The sequence below is a fragment of the Podarcis melisellensis genome (genome assembly GCF_964234715.1).
Source record: "Podarcis melisellensis genome assembly, chromosome: W".
NCBI lineage: Eukaryota > Metazoa > Chordata > Lepidosauria > Squamata > Lacertidae > Podarcis > Podarcis melisellensis.
In genome coordinates, this window is record NC_138535.1 from 6,254,108 (window position 1) to 6,271,382 (window position 17,275).

The following is a 17,275-nucleotide window of genomic DNA, read 5'->3' on the forward strand; positions in this document are numbered from 1 at the left end:
TGAAGAAATAATGAACCTACTGACAGGGTGGTTACAACACCATCAAGTTAATGAGATTCTAAAAGAGGATAAAAAAAGGTTGGGATTTGAGAAAAAGAAATCAAAATTTCAAACCGATATTATAGAAGGTAACAACAAACTTTTGTCCAAAATGTATGACTTATTACTGGAATGGTTTACTAAAGATGAGGAGGTAAAAGAAGCCATGATTAAGTGGGCCATGGATTTTGGATATAATATAGAATTAGAAGCGTGGCGTGAATTATGGAATGTAAACATGAAATTTACGGTGTGTACAGCTTTACAGGAAAATATGTGGAAAATGATATATAGGTGGCATCTCACACCGGTGAAATTGGCAAAGATGTATAGAATAAAAAATAGAAAGTGCTGGAAGTGTGGTGAGGCAGAAGGAGATTTATATCATACGTGGTGGGTTTGTGGGAAAGTGAAGGGTTTTTGGGAATCAATATATAATGAGCTTAAAAAAATCTTTAAGTACACTTTTCTAAAAAAAACCTGAAGCCTTTTTATTGGGATTGACAGGGAAGGAAATTAAAAAGGATAAAAATCTTTTCCTGTGCGCCACGACAGCAGCTAGAACTATGTTGGCCCAGAACTGGAAAACTGATACTATACCTACAATCATGGAATGGCAGATTAAAATGATGAATTACACAGAACTGGCTAGATTGTCGGGAAAAATACGGGACCAAGATGAAAAGAAGTTTGTTGAAAATTGGAGTAAATATTTGGTGTATGTAAGAGAAAACTGTAAAACTTTAAAGACACTGGCAGGGTTGGAGTATCTCTAACAGCATAAGATAAAATAGTATTAAATAGAATACGCGATGTTATAACTATGTGATACTTACTGAAGAGACGGAGGGAAGTCCAAAGCTCGGCAGAGCTTAAGGTTTAGGTGGATGGATAAATGTATTATGAGTAGATGTGTAATATGTGTATGTGTAAGAATGAAAATTAATAAAAACTGATTGTTAAAAAAAAAGGAGGGGCTCAGCCGGGGCCCAATTACTGCGCACCCCATTTCCTGCTCCCCATCTGTATTATCCTTCCCCAGGAGGGGCATGCTGACCCTGGAGGCAATGATTGACTCTGGGGGCTCTGGCATCTTCATGGACATCAGTTTCGCCGAAAAGTACCGGGTACCATCGGTGGTGAAAGCCTCGCCAGTTTCAGTGGTGGGTCTGGACGGGACCCCCCCCCCTCGCATCAGGACCCATTACCCGTGAGACCTGTCCACTGGCCATGCTAGCAGCACCCCAGCACCAGGAACTGTTAACATTTGAACTGGTCCAGACGCCACATTTCCCTGTGGTCCTCGGTAGCCTCTGGTTGGTCCGACATGACCCCACCATTTCTTGGGTGCAGCGGACACTGTCTTTCTCATCATCTTTCTGCCAAGACGTCTATGCTCAACCTCCTGTGTTGCCTCCGTTGCCGCCGGCAGCTGTAATGCCCCACCAGCTGGCCCTCAGTTCTTCCACTTTGCAGGGGACAGCCCCAGATGGGGCAGGGTCTCTGGATGTTGGCCTAATCCCGGAGCCCTACCGTGATTTAGCGGAGGTATTAGAGAAAAAGGGGGCTGAGACTTTGCTTTCCCATTGGACTTACGATTGTCCTATTGACTTACAGCCAGGAGCAGAGATTCCTTTCGGCCACATTTATGCCTTGTCAGCCCCTGAACTTGGGGCCCTCTGAGAGTACTTAAATGACAACCTTGCCAGGGGGTTCATTCACCCCTCTACTTCCCCTGCTGGGGCCACCATCTTTTTTGTTAAGAAGGAGGATGGTGGTCTACGTCCATGTATTGATTACTGAAAGCTGAACCAGGTGACCATCAAGAATCGCTACCCTCTACCGCTGTTGTCTTATGGAATCTCTCCTTCCGATATACTAAATTTAGATCTAATTACGGCTAAAAAGGTCATCAAACAAAGATTGGAGGAGGTTGATTTGCAACAAAATCTTACTACAGGTGGAGGTACATGTTCCCCGATAAATCAGGGCATTACATCTATGTCCCAGATACCTCAATATCTGTCTACCTTATCGGTTGCGTCACATAGATTTGCATTTGTTAGAGCCAGATTTAATGTGTTCCCCTCAAATGTGCTGAGCAATAGATTTTCTAACGGTAAAACCTCTGTTTTATGCGCATGTGACAACAAATCAATAGAATCCCTTTATCATATCTTGTTTAATTGTCCTTTATATATTGTTCCCCGATCAAGGATTCTGAGTTCAATCATTTTGGAGACTGTTGCTAAACCACCTGAATTACATCTAGCCTATCTAAAGGTAAAGGTAAAGGTACCCCTGCCCGTACGGGCCAGTCTTGCCAGACTCTGGGGTTGTGTGCCCATCTCACTCAAGAGGCCAGGGGCCAGCGCTGTCCGAAGACACTTCTGGGTCACGTGGCCAGCGTGACATCGCTGCTCTGGCGAGCCAGAGCTGCACACGGAAACGCCGTTTACCTTCCCGCTAGTAAGCGGTCCCTATTTATCTACTTGCACCCGAGGGTGCTTTCGAACTGCTAGGTTGGCAGGCGCTGGGACCGAACAATGGGAGCGCACCCCGCCGCAGGGATTCGAACCGCCGACCTTTCGATCGGCAAGCCCTAGGTGCTGAGGCTTTAGCCCACAGCGCCACCCGCGTCCCATCTAGCCTATCTACTCCAGGACATTGACTCTTATAGAACATTACAAGTTGCCAGATTCCTGATTTCAGTTCTTTCATATAAAAGACTTCATGGAATGCTGCATGACTATTAAAAATCTAGTAAACTCTATGCACCATCTTTATATTCAAGGCCACAATACGGTACATCTAGAGATTGTATGTAATGTGAAGGAGATTATGCGTTGAAATATTTTAGCTGGTATTTTAGAACGTAAAATGCTATTTTATTTATTGTTAGGTTTTACCTCGTGGGCTTATAGCCGAATAAAGTATTATCTATCTATCTACCCTCTACTGCTAATTCCAGAATTGTTCGAGAGGCTGCAGGATGCAAAGGTCTTTACTAAATTGGACTTACATGGGATGTACAACCTGGTTCGGATATGGGAGGGGGATGAATGGAAAACAGTGTTCCGGACCCGGTACAGCCATTTCAAGTACTGGGTCATGCCTTTTTGACTGTGTAACGAACCGGCCACATTCCAGCACTTTGTGAACGATGTCCTGCGTGACTTACTGGACCAGTTCACGGTCGCGTATTTGGATGGCATCTTGATATTTTCCACGTCCCCAGAGGAGCATCGCCAGCATGTTTGCCTGGTCCTGCAGCGTCTTCGGCAGCACTGGCTGTACACCAAGCTGGAAAAGTGTGCTTTTCACCAGGAGCGCATGGAGTTCCTGGGATACATCATCTCCCCTGCAGGTCTCCAGATGGACCCCCGAAAGGTGCAGGTGGTGCTGGATTGGAGCCCCTTCAGGGATGTAAAGGGGGGGAAACGGTTCATTGGGTTTGCCAACTTCTACTGGCGCTTCATTCGGGGATTTTCACATGTGGTTGCCCCCATTTGTGCCCTGGTCCGGAAGGATGCTGCGTTTCAGTGCAAGAGGCATTTGAGTTCCTGAAGGAGGCGTTTACCTCTGCCCCCATCCTGGCCCATCTGGACTCACAGCTCCCTTTTGTACTCGAGGCAGACGCCTCGGACCACGCGATTGAGGCCGTGCTGTCTCAAAGACAGGGGCCACAGCAGTTGCTTCATCCCTGTGCCTTCTTTTACCGCCAGCTTACTTCTGCAGAGTGGAACTATGATATCTGAGATCGTGGACTCCTTGCCATTAAAGTGGCGCTCAAGGAATGGTGCCGCCTGCTGGAAGGGGCCCAGCACCCGGTTCAGGTCCTCACGGATCATTGGAACCTCAAACATTTCCAAGCCATGAAATGCCTTAAGCCGCGCCAAGCACAGTGGGCTTTGTTCTTCACACATTTTAATTTCCAGATCGCCTATCACCCTGGCACCCAGAATGGAAAGGCCGACGCTCTTTCCTGGAGGGACTCGGACTCTGGGGGTGACGGTTCCGAGCCAGCGCCCATGTTGAACTCGACCAATTTTCTTCAGGGAACCTGGGAGCAGGACTTTCAAGCACAGGTTCGTCTGGCTGTGCGACAGGATCTGTTCACCAAGGACTGGTTGGATACTGGCCCGGTGCCTTTGGGACTGGGGGGTGCGCCACTTGATGTCCAGGACGGGTGTGTGTACCATCGCGGCTGGCTCTACATTCCAGACCCAGATCCTTGAGCAGTGCCATGACGCGTGAACCGCTGGATATGGGGGATACACAAAGACACTGCAGCTACTGATCTGAGCTTTCTGGTGGCCAGGGGTTTTGGGCGGACATTAAGAAGTACATGCGGGGAGTACTGTCAGGTGTGCGTGCAGGAGCCAGGCCCTGTGACCAATAGGACTCTGCAGGACTGGGGCCTTCCTAAGTTTGTTCTGAAGAGGCAAGGTGCAGTCACACAGGTGAGGCCCATTGGTAACTCATAGCACCTGGTGGAAAGAGCCGGGAAGGGATATAAGGTCAGCATTTCCCATTGGCTTTTTGCCACAGCAACACGTTCCCTGCCTTGCTGCGTTTTGACTCCTTCACTCCTTGCTTCTTGATCCTATGACCCTTGGCTTCTGACCCTCGCACTCTTGGCTTTCTGACTCCTAGTTTTTGGACCCGTTCCTGCTCCCACCCTGCCATTTTGCCCCTGGTCCCTGTTGGAATTTCTGCCTAGTCAGAGGAATGTGCCCTTCTCAGCGTAGGCACCGGCAGATATTCCTTGGCGACCTCCCCGCTGCTCCACTCTGCTGATAAGCAGCCGAGGTCTCGGCGATTCTTCTCAGAAGTGTGAGAGGAACACACCGTTCTTCCTCTCTCCCCTTTGGTGTCCCCCAGGGAGGGGAAAGAAGCAGACAGAAATCTATTTACATCTTTTATTCCTGTCTCTTATATCAGTACAGAGAAACATGTCTGCACTCCATAGCAGTTAGAAGAAACTCCGCCCATGTACTTCCAGTACGGGTCATATGACACACACACTGAGCTAACATCCGGTGCTCAGTACAGAATGGACTGCCCCTTTGTTCCCATGGCAACAGTCACAAACATCCTGTGTGGCTTTCCAGCCACAAGCAGCTGGCTTTGCTGACTGAGCTGCTAGAGCCTTTGCTTGCAGCAGCCTTGGTGCTTTATGGTAACAGTCCCGACGTCCCCAGCCGGGACTTCCATCGCCCATGAACCAGACCGTGACAGAAAGATTTAACCTCACTGGCATTGATCTTTCATTTAAATCCCGGTTTGAATCCCGATTTAAATAAGCCAGACTTGATTTAAATCCCCTTTGTTACCAAAAGATTCAACCTCACTGGCACTGATGTTTCATTTAAATCCTGGGTTCAAATCCCGATTTAAATAAGCCACACTTAGACTTCCGGAGCAGCGCGCCAGAGAGACAGGTGGAGATCCACACTCCTGCAATCTCGAGGTGGACCTGGTACCGGAGAGAGAGAAACAAGGGACTAGGCGAAGTCACCTCGACCTCAGGGGGGGAACCTGAGGGCTGAAGCCTAAGGCAGCACAAAAAAGAGGTCTCCCAATATTCCAAACCAAAGAAAACTGTCATAAAAGGTGTTGGGAGGACCTTTGCGCAAAGAGGTGAAACCACTCTCTGGTACAAACGCCCCAACACCCCGGCACGGCGACGCTGAACTCTCCTAAAAAAAGGAGACTGTTAAAAGCAAACGTCTCCCCTGTAATATAAAACTGAAAGAAAACAATCTAAAAACCTCTGTCTGTTTAGTGGAGGAAAGGGGAGGCGGGAAGAAAACTACAGAACCTAACAGATAATAGAGAAGAGGACCGTATTTCCCACATGGAAATTCTCCGTTAATAACTTCACAGGGTGTTTAGGAAAGCGTGACTAGATACACCAGGTTGAGTAAAAACAAACGAACCAAATCAGAAATGTAAAACTAACGGAGGACTTTGTGCGATTTATTTATTGGAGACGTGACCGTCTAATTGGTTTACGATCGCCAATTAGCCTTTTCCACGGTCCGGCACGCTTCCTCTGCGCACTTCTGCTACCCTCCTGGTCACGTCGTGCAGAGTAAAACACAGCGGTAAAAGACTGTCGCCCAGCTTCAGATAAACTCAGAGAGCACTTAAGTCCATTTACAGTTGTTTATTGAAACATTTCATCAACATAATCCAGGACTTCTTTCAGCCATAGCAAAAGCACGTCTTTCTCTCTCAAAGACCCAGAGAAAGTGTGTTGACTCCTCCCAGCTTCTAAAGCTGACGTCAGAATGTGACGCACACCCAGAACAACTTAACCTGTTAAGTTCTGAATTATCACACCCCCTCTTGCGTCGGATTCTGACTGGACCTGTGGAACATCCTCAGCAAAACTCTGTGAGATTAATCCCTTCCCCAATGCCTTGCGCCCTCTCCTGGCGTTCCTGTTAGGCAACTGTGGAACCACCTCACAACTCTCAGAATCGCACTGTGCGAAACTTACCCACGCACCTGTGGCCTGGTACCTTTCAGGTGGAATACCCTTCGTTGTGCGACTGGATCGCCTGGGTACAAACTCAGGGGTTTCCTCTGACTCACTGTGGTCAGCAGGTGTGTCCTCAGCATCACGGGATTCCCCCTCTGACTTAAAGCGTCTTCGAATCCTCTCCATTACACTCACAGGAGAACTAGGCTCACTCTTGGGCTCTCTTTTAACAACTTGTGGAGATGCCCCATCCTGCTCTTGACCCTGGTCCGTGACCTGGTCATCACCAGCAGACTCAGCCTCTCCTTCCTCCTCATCTGAACCTTCCTGTTCTTCATCAGAAAGACATTCTGAAAGAACATCACGCTGTGCAGGAATCTTTGGCCTTTCATTCTGCTCAAAGAACTCAGCGTGTTTACTGATCAGCAACTTACTCTGATCACCTGACGGGTATGCAAACTTCCATGCACAAGCTGCTGGCTCATACCCACAGAAGATCATTTTCTGGAACTTGGATCCATCTGGCCCTCGCAAAGCCTCAGGCACCGGCACAGATGCAGGTGATCCAAACTTGCGCAGAAAGTGAACCTGGGGTTTCCTGCCATGCAACATGAAGTAGGGTGTGTCACCTACCAGTGAATTGTAGGTACGATTCCAGGTGAAGGACACATAACAGACCGCCTCCAACCAAAACTTTGGAGGTAACCCAGCATCTGTCAGTATCACCTGTGCAGCCTTAACCAGAGCCTTACTCCTAAGCTCTGCCACCCCCCTCTGCCGGGGAGTTGTCACTGAGTGACGTATACCTTTCTTGTGAAAGAACTTCTGCAAAGCAGAACCAGTAAACGCAGCGTGTCTGTCACTTGTGACCGCTTGCACCCTGGTGGAGAACCTTAGTTCCACCGCTTCAATCCAGCTTTTGATCAGCTGTGCTGCATCCTCCCTGGATCTGAGACCGTGAGTCCAGGTGTTCTGCGAAAAACTGTCCTGTATCGTTAGCAGAAACTTGGCCCCTCCCAGACTAGTTTTTTCTACGGGACCAAACAGATCTATGTGAACAAGATCAAAAGGTTTAGTGGTTACCCTCTCCACCTTTGGGTAACTGCACCCTCTTACCTTTGCCTGTCTGCAAGTGTCACAATTTATGGCACTTCCACAATCTCTAATCTTACAGCCTTTGGCAACCTCAGGCAGTACTTGCAGCTCTTCCAGAGACCCATGAATTGTTCTCTGATGCCATACGCAAGCACATGTAACATGAGCGGGAATTGTAGCACGCAGGGCTTGTGCTTTCTCAACCTTCCCCTCACCCCCAAGAGACGTTTTAAGAATGAAAAGATCATTCTGCCCCTTCTCAACCTTGGCAAGTACCCTCCCTTCCTTTGAGATTGTGCAGATTTGATTTTCAAAACAAACTTTGAACCCCTTATTTAACAAATAAGGCACAGACAAAAGACAGTGAGGCATCTCCGGGATGGTGCACACTTCGATCTGCTCCTGCAAAACAGAAAGGAACAATGTAGCAGTTAGTTACATTTCTTTTTTGTCCATTTGCGAATAAAACAGTTTGTCCAGCTGGAACTGCCTTGCAATTCCACATCTTAACTGCAGGTGTCTCTGGAACCATGTTGCGGTTAGCTGCTGAGTCAATAACAAAGCAAAGCTCTGAGTTTCCCACACAGCTGTTCTCAAACAAAGCCATACTGGCAGTAAGTTGATAAACTTCTTCCTCGCGTTTGGCACGTCCACCTCCACGCCTGCCTGCCTGGCCAGGCTGGTTGCCATGGAAACCCGGCTGGTTCCCATGGGAAGTGACCTTGGCTACATCCTGCTTCGGCTCTTTGCAACAGCGATGCAGATGTTCAGCTCCAGTGGAAAAACACTGCCCGGGGCTCCTTTCTGCTGGCCTGGCCCTCCTTCTTCCGGAAAAGCGCCTCTTGCCAGATCCGCCCCCTCTGAAACGGCCATCCACTCCAGAACTCTCAGAGGAAAAGTCTTTAAACTTGCCTTTGGAATTCTTCGCCCCCCCCGACCTGCTCAACAGCGCTCCTAGAGGCTGATTCATCGGGAAACACAGCTGCTTCACCAGCTTCTCCAGCTTCTCCAGGGCTATGGCCTCCTGCTGAAGTTTCACACACACTTCTCAGCACCTCCCAGGCAGCCCTTGCTGACTTTACGCCCTCCAGATGGGGTTTCAGCGATGCATGTACGCATGCCTTCAGCATATCAAGCTCTCTCTGCTGGCTATCCTCAGCCACCGCAGCCTCTTGAGTAGGGTACACCGGCTCCCTCTGGCTTGCTTCCCAAAGCCCTGTAACCAGGAACCACCCCCGTACACTTTTGCTCCAGGTTTGCCAACTTGTTAAAGTTAGCTTTTCCAAGGGGATTTCCTCATGGACCTGGCTGGCTGCCATTCTCTTCCGTTCTCCCAAAGTGGCCCCAAGCTGTACTCACGTTACCAGCTCTCCGGCACTTGTCTGTGGAGAAACGATTTTCCAGCTGCTTTCAGCTCTCTCAGCTCACAAAACGCAGCCTCCGTCTCCGGCCAGCTTCTCTGCCTCTGAACGCAGACTTCAAAGCGACCCGGCAGCTTCAGCGACAGCTTTACGAGCGATTTATGACGTCACCCATAACCTGTGCGATTTATTTATTGGAGACGTGACCGTCTAATTGGTTTACGATCGCCAATTAGCCTTTTCCACGGTCCGGCACGCTTCCTCTGCGCACTTCTGCTACCCTCCTGGTCACGTCGTGCAGAGTAAAACACAGCGGTAAAAGACTGTCGCCCAGCTTCAGATAAACTCAGAGAGCACTTAAGTCCATTTACAGTTGTTTATTGAAACATTTCATCAACATAATCCAGGACTTCTTTCAGCCATAGCAAAGGCACGTCTTTCTCTCTCAAAGACCCAGAGAAAGTGTGTTGACTCCTCCCAGCTTCTAAAGCTGACGTCAGAATGTGACGCACACCCAGAACAACTTAACCTGTTAAGTTCTGAATTATCACAGACTTTACAAAGGACTGGTAACTGTATCGAAAATAAACGACTTAAAAATAGACCTGCTGGGAAAAATAACTTGAGAAAACCAACATACCTGTGTGAGAGAGAAGTGTGGAGGGCAGTTCGGGAGTCATAAGGCTCTCCACCATTAACGGAAACTACAGGAACAAAGATAGAAATAAAGAAACCAAAGAGGAGATTCTAGAGAAAGGAGCACAGGAATGGAAGGCATTGAAGGAGGAAATAGTGACACGTGTGGCTGTTAAGAAGAACTACTATTGGAAGAACGCACTAGTTGAGACCACAGCACCACCTATTGGATATAAATAGAAAGACAAGAATAATTGTAAAGTAAAGAGAGGAAATAAATGTGAAATTTGGCGTGACGTGGCTAATTGCTTTACGAACCCAATTAGCCCCAGCTGCTTACAGCGATCAGCTGGTCCGGCACGTTTCCTTCCGTACGCCACTAAGTGCAGAGTAAAACACAGCGGAGCTGTTGCGTCCCGGTGTATAAGATGCAAACACACCCAGACTTTAGTGTGTTTATTTATCAGTCCTTTATTACAGCAGAAAAACAACAAAACAGCATTTCTCAGATTCTCCTGGGCTGCTAGCATTCATGGCTGCCGTCTCTTTCAGAGACAAAGAGGCAGTGAGAAAAACTCCCCCCTCCTTCCAAATCACACGTCAGGAATTGAGGGACGTCACACACAGAACTCTTTAACCCTGTGAGTTCTGAAAACATCCACACCCCCTTTTCCCTCCATTCCTGAGGTGACATGGGCATTTATAATCACAGACTTTTTGTGCCCCTTCCTGGCATTCTTGCCAGGTACCAGTGAAACCTCCTCACAACTCCCAGTTTCACACTGTGCGAAACCAACCCACACACCTGTGGCCTGATACCTCTCAGGTGGAATGCCCTTCGTTGTGCGACTGGACCGCCTGGGCACAAACTCAGGTACTTCCTCTGACTCACTGTGGTCAGCAGGTGTATCCTCTTCATCACAGGATTCCCCCTCTGACTTAAAGCGTCTTCGAATTCTCTGCATTACGCTAACAAGAGACGCAGGCTCACTCTTGGGCTCCCCCTTAGCAACCTGTGGAGACGCCTCACCCTGTTCTTGACCCTGGTCCGTGACCTGGTCTTCAACAGGATCAGCCCCTGGCTCGCCCTCATCCTCATCCTCAGACAGACATTCTGAGAGAACGTCACGTCTTGCAGGAGTCTTTGACCAACCATCCTGCTCATAGAATTCAGCGCGTTTACTGACTAGTAGCTTGGTCTGGTCACCTTCCGGATATGCAAATCTCCAGCCTTTAGTGGCTGGCTCATATCCACAGAAAATCATTTTCTGGAACTTGGGTCCACCTGGCTTTTGCAAAGCCTTTGGCACTGGCACAGATGCCGTTGACCCAAATGGACGGAAGAAATGAATCTGAGGTTTCCTTCCATGAAGCATGAAAAACGGGGTGTCACCTACCACTGAATTGTAGGACCTATTCATCGTAAATGCCACATACCGAATTCCCTCCCCCCAAAAGCTTGGAGGCAAACCAGAGTCTGACAGCAACACCTGTGTAGCTTTAACCAGAGCTTCACTTCTGAGATCTGCCACCCCACTCTTTTGAGGAGAAGACACCTTGTGACGTATCCCTTTCTGATGAAAGAACTTCTGCAAAGCAGACCCAGTAAACTCTGCACCTCGGTCACTAGTGACTGCTTGCACCTTGGTGGAGAACCTTAGTTCCACCTCCTCAATCCAATTTTTAATCAGTTGCGCTGCATCTTCCTTGGATTTGAGAGCAAAACACCACAAAACCTGGCTAAAATCATCCTGCATCGTCAGCAGATGCCTGGCCCCTCCCAGACTTGGCTCTGCCATGGGATCAAACAGATCTATGTGAACAAGCTCAAAAAGTTTTGTGGTTACCCTGTCCACCCTGGGGTAACTGCACCCTCTTACCTTTGCCCTTCTGCAAGCCTTACAACTCAGGGTTTTTCCACATTCCCGAATTTTACAACCCTTGGTGCACTCTTGTAACATCTGAAGTTCTTCAAGGGAACTATGAGCTGTCTTCTTGTGCCAAGCACACGCACATGAAACATGAGTGGGAACTGTAACATGCATAGCTTGTGCCCTCTTAACCTTCCCCTCACCCTTCAGAGGCGTTTTAAGAACAAAGAGATCATTCTGCCCCTTTTCAACTCTGACCAGCTGCTTCCCTCCTTTGGAGATTGTGCAAACATCATGTTCAAAGTAAACCTTAAACCCCTTCTGCAACAAATAAGGGACAGATAGAAGACAGTGTTGCATCCCAGGTACAATGCAAAGCTCCACCTGCTCCTGCAAAACAGAAAAATAGACATTTGCAACGTTAGTTACATTTTTTCTTTCCCCATTAGCAAACTGAACAGTTTTTCCGGCTGGAATTGCCTTGCGATTCCACATCTCAACAGCAGGGGTCTCAGGAATCAGGTTTCGGTTAGCTCCTGAGTCGATGACAAAGCACAGTTCATTGTCTCTCTCAGAGCTGTTCTCAACCATTGCCATAGCAACAAACGTCTCGCTGCCCCCTCCCTTGGGGCTTCTGCAGCTGTTCTCTCTGGTTGCCACGGCAACAAACTCCCCCTTGCAGGAAGACTTGCTCAGGACCTTGGCAGCTTCCGTAGACGCAACTGCTTCCGTTGCCTTGGAGACCGGACTGGCCTCTGCGTTCTCACACAACTCTGTAGGGCTTATCTGCACTTTGTGCAGGTGGCTGGCCTTGAAGCGTCTAACTCTCCGCAGCTTCCCAGACCTCGGCCCACGACGAAAACAACTCTTGGCTGCCTTTGGAAAACAAGCCGTTTCTGAGCTTTCACTGCTCACTGCCCCCCCCCACTGCTCTCAGGGCTCCCAGGACGTTTTCCTGCACCCCCTCTGGTGGGTAAAGGGCTCCCAACGCTTGGCCTCTCTCCAGGCTCCTCACACAGGTACGGTGCAGCACTTATACAGCTGCCTGCAACAGTCCCTTCTTCCCCCCGTGGGGGCTCACAGCTCCCCTCAGCTGTGTGTCGGCTCTCAAGAATGTGCCCAGCGCCATCTTGCTTCTCTCCTTCGGATGCGGCCACGTCTTGGCTCTTGCTTTCCACTCCCGCCTCACAAGCCTCACGGAGTGCCAGCCAAGCAGCCTCAGGCCTTTTAGCATCCAGGATAACATGCATCAGATCAGCACTCACATTCTCTGCCAGAAAAGTAAGCACACGCTTCTCAGCTTCACTCAGCTCTGCAGCCTTTATAGCTGCTTCAGCCACCTTCTGTGGGGGCTGGACTGCCTCCCAAAGGTTTGTCCCGATGAGGACAAATTCCGCGTGAAAGCTCCACTCTAACCAGCTTTCGCACGTCAGCTTCTCGCATGGCAGCTTAAGCTCAAAGCCATGCTTCTGGGACTGAGCCATCTCTCCCCGGTGCCCACGCTTACTCACGTAACAGCTTTCCGGCACCCGTCTCTCAGCTGCTCTCAGCTCCTTTCAGCCAGCTGCTCTGCCTCAGCATTCCATAGCGTCTTGGCCTCCTGGCTTTAAAGCACACCGGCACACTTTGCAACAGCTTTATAGCAGTAATCAGCGTCCACAACCTGTGAAATTTGGCGTGACGTGGCTAATTGCTTTACAAACCCAATTAGCCCCAGCTGCTTACAGCGATCTCTGGTCCGGCACGTTTCCTTCTCAGCTGCGCCGATCCTTCCGTACGCCACTAAGTGCAGAGTAAAACACAGCGGAGCTGTTGCGTCCCGGTGTATAAGATGCAAACACACCCAGACTTTAGTGTGTTTATTTATCAGTCCTTTATTACAGCAGAAAAACAACAAAACAGCATTTCTCAGATTCTCCTGGGCTGCTAGCATTCATGGCTGCCGTCTCTTTCAGAGACAAAGAGGCAGTGAGAAAAACTCCTCCCTCCTTCCAAATCACACGTCAGGAATTGAGGGACGTCACACACAGAACTCTTTAACCCTGTGAGTTCTGAAAACATCCACAATAAAGAATTGAAAATTTGAAAGAAAGGTTTTAAGGCTAGTGAAGTCCCGCGACAATCTATTTTTCTCTCTTGCCCCCAGTTAATTCGAAGGAAACTACCAATTTATTTTATAACCAAAGGGACATATAACAAAATGGACGCATAAATATAAAATTAAGGGAATTCCCAGAAAAGAAAATGCTGGGAAAAGGGGGGGGGGATATAAAGAAAGAACAGAAAATACAACAGCCTGATGGGATCAAAGAAAATATCAAATTTGAGTGGTGCCAGCACATCGCAAAACTACCAAAGGAGAATATCACTAGCAGAAAGTGAAAACAATATGAAAGAAATACTAGAAGCGATGGAAAGAATGGAGAAAAATCTAGGGGAAAAAATAACAGCTCTGGACGGAAATATAAGAATGCTTGATGGGAAGTATGGGGGTGAAAATAGAAAAGAACTCAAAGGTGATAATGGACCTCTCAACACAAGTGAATCAATTGACAGTGAAACACCAAAATCTAGACCAAACAGTCCAGGAGACCAAAATAAAAGTACAGAAGCAGGGTGAAAGTATGAAAAAGAATCTACAAGAACAAAGAGAAATGAAATACCAAGAAAAGAATAAAGAAGAAATGGACTAATTGAGGAAGATACAGGAAGATACTTGGGATTCCCTGGCCATCTTAGAGATGAAACAGAGATGGTTCTTCACGTGCGCGGTGTCAAGGAAAATCAAGATGAAGACATATCAACAAAATTGACGAAGGCAATAGCAGAATGGCTGGGAGTACAAGAACAAGAGATGACTCCCCTGAGTGAGTGCCTGAGGGCCCTGCTCTTGCCACTTACCATCTGGCCTGGGGCGGGGCCTGAAGCCTCATAAGGACTGCGTGGTGCTTGCTGCCTGCTGCCCAGGAGGACTCCCCTGAGTGAGTGCCGAGGGCCCTGCTCCTTTCTGCCACTTACCATCTGGCCTGGGGCGGGGCCTGAAGCCTCATAAGGACTGCATGGTGCTTGCTGCCTGCTGCCCAGGAGGACTCCCCTGAGTGAGTGCTTGAGGGCCCTGCTCTTGCCACTTACCATCTGGCCTGGGGCGGGGCCTGAAGCCTCATAAGGACTGCGTGCTGCTTGCTGCCTGCTGCCCAGGAGGACTCCCCTGAGTGAGTGCCTGAGGGCCCTGCTCTTGCCACTTACCATCTGGCCTGGGGCGGGGCCTGAAGCCTCATAAGGACTGCGTGCTGCTTGCTGCCTGCTGCCTGCTGCCCAGGAGGACTCCCCTGAGTGAGTGCTTGAGGGCCCTGCTCTTGCCACTTACCATCTGGCCTGGGGTGGGGCCTGAAGCCTCACAAGGACTGCTTGGTGCTTGCTGCCTGCTGCCCAGGAGGACTCCCCTGAGTGAGTGCTTGAGGGCCCTGCTCTTGCCACTTACCATCTGGCCTGGGGCGGGGCCTGAAGCCTCACAAGGACTGCTTGGTGCTTGCTGCCTGCTGCCCAGGAGGACTCCCCTGAGTGAGTGCTTGAGGGCCCTGCTCCTTCCTGCCACTTACCATCTGGCCTGGGGCGGGGCCTGAAGCCTCATAAGGACTGCCTGCTGCTTGCTGCCTGCTGCCCAGGAGGACTCCCCTGAGTGAGTGCCTGAGGGCCCTGCTCTTGCCACTTACCATCTGGCCTGGGGCGGGGCCTGAAGCCTCATAAGGACTGCGTGCTGCTTGCTGCCTGCTGCCCAGGAGGACTCCCCTGAGTGAGTGCCTGAGGGCCCTGCTCTTGCCACTTACCATCTGGCCTGGGGCGGGGCCTGAAGCCTCATAAGGACTGTGTGCTGCTTGCTGCCTGCTGCCTGCTGCCCAGGAGGACTCCCCTGAGTGAGTGCTTGAGGGCCCTGCTCTTGCCACTTACCATCTGGCCTGGGGCGGGGCCTGAAGCCTCACAAGGACTGCTTGGTGCTTGCTGCCTGCTGCCCAGGAGGACTCCCCTGAGTGAGTGCTTGAGGGCCCTGCTCCTTCCTGCCACTTACCATCTGGCCTGGGGCGGGGCCTGAAGCCTCATAAGGACTGCATGCTGCTTGCTGCCTGCTGCCCAGGAGGACTCCCCTGAGTGAGTGCCTGAGGGCCCTGCTCTTGCCACTTACCACCTGGCCCAGGGCGGGGCCTGACAGGCCTCACTAGGACAGTGTTACTGCAGGAGGGGCACAGAGTGTTTTTAAAATGTTTTTTAAAAAATTCTTTTGAATTTTTTGTATGTGGGGGGTGGGGGTGGGATGGATGTTTGGTTGGGTTTGGGTTATTTTTTTTTTATTTTGATGTTTTTGTAATTTTTACATTTTTTTGTTTGTATTGTTTTATTGGTTTTGTTTGTTTGTATAAGTTGTTATTTTGTTCTTAGGGGGAGGGGTCAGGGCTGCCGGGGAGTGGTCCCCAGCCCACAAAATGGCTGGGGCATGTTCCACAGGGGGGAATGCACTGGGACAACCGATCTCAGTGATCACGGGTAGGAGGAGGAGTTACGCTAAGACCAGACCATGTCATTACAGAGGAGGCAGGTTTAGTCGTTGTCTGAGGACTATTCCTGCCTCCGGGTCTGGTCCTGACCGGATGGATACTAGAATCAGCAAGGGATACCCACATGACCTGAAGGTGCTGCTGTGCAATGCCAGGTCAATGATTCATAAGACCACTGCCATCCATGACTTGATCATGGATGGAGGACTCGACCTGGCATGTGTAACAGAGACTTGGTTGGATGAAGCAGATGGGCCTGACCTTGCCGCTGCTTGTCCACCAGGTTTCTCTTACGCACAGCAACCCAGGTCATGTGGGTGGGGAGGGGGGGTTGCAGTGATTTTTAGAAAGTCATTAGTTTGCACCAGGCGTCATATTGGGAAGACCCAGTTTTCTGAGTGCATGTTCTGGAAGTTGGGCAATAGGGGCAGTACAGGATTCCTTTTGGTGTACCGACCTCCCCGCTGCACCAAGGATTCCCTGCCCGAGCTGCTTCAGGTCGTGGCGGATGTTCTCCTGGAGACACCTAGCTTGGTCGTCCTAGGGGATTTTAACATCCATGCCGACACGACCTTACAAGCGGCAGCTCGGGACTTCGTGGAAAGCATGGCCTCCATGGGGCTGTCCCTGAATAAGTCTGGCCCAACCTATAGCCGCGGACATGCCTTGGACCTGGTGTTTACCTCTATGGATGTTGGTGATCTGACACTAAGTAAAAGTGAAACAAAAGAAGTGCCATGGTCAGATCACTTCCTGGTGCAACTGGACTTCTCTGCGACCCATCCCCTCTGCAGGGAGGTGGGACCAATTCGGATGGTCCGCCCCCGCCACTTAATGGATCCAAATGGTTTCCAGAGAGTGGTAGGGGATGCTTTATCCCATGTTGATGGCCTTTCAGCTGATTCCCTGGTGGCCCACTGGAATGCGGAGTTAACCAGGGCTATTGACTGTTTGGCTCTGAAGCGCCCTCTCTGATTGCATGGAGCCCGGAGAGCCCCGTGGTTTTCCACGGATCTGAGGGCAATGAAACAATCGTTGAGACGGCTAGAGCGCCGGTGGCGGATAACTCATTCCGAATCTGACCGGACACAGGTTAGAGCTCAACGTCGAGCCTACCAAGTGGCGATAGCGACGGCGAAGAAGAATTTCTTCACCGCCTCTATTGCATCTGCAGAAAACAGCAGCAGGAGACTTTTTCAGGTGGTTCACAATTTAGCGGAACCACCTGTAACA

The 17,275-nt window shown here is 49.8% G+C and overlaps 1 long non-coding RNA gene across 1 annotated transcript; it reads right to left on the reverse strand.

Annotated features, from left to right (window-relative positions):
- Window positions 1–14,413: 14,413 nt before the first annotated feature.
- On the reverse strand, window positions 14,414–15,659 carry LOC309361191. Its single transcript, XR_014164382.1, has 3 exons — window positions 15,513–15,659; window positions 15,046–15,276; window positions 14,414–14,695 (listed from the first exon to the last, which is right to left on the reverse strand). It is a non-coding gene; the product is annotated as an uncharacterized lncRNA (long non-coding RNA).
- Window positions 15,660–17,275: the final 1,616 nt, after the last annotated feature.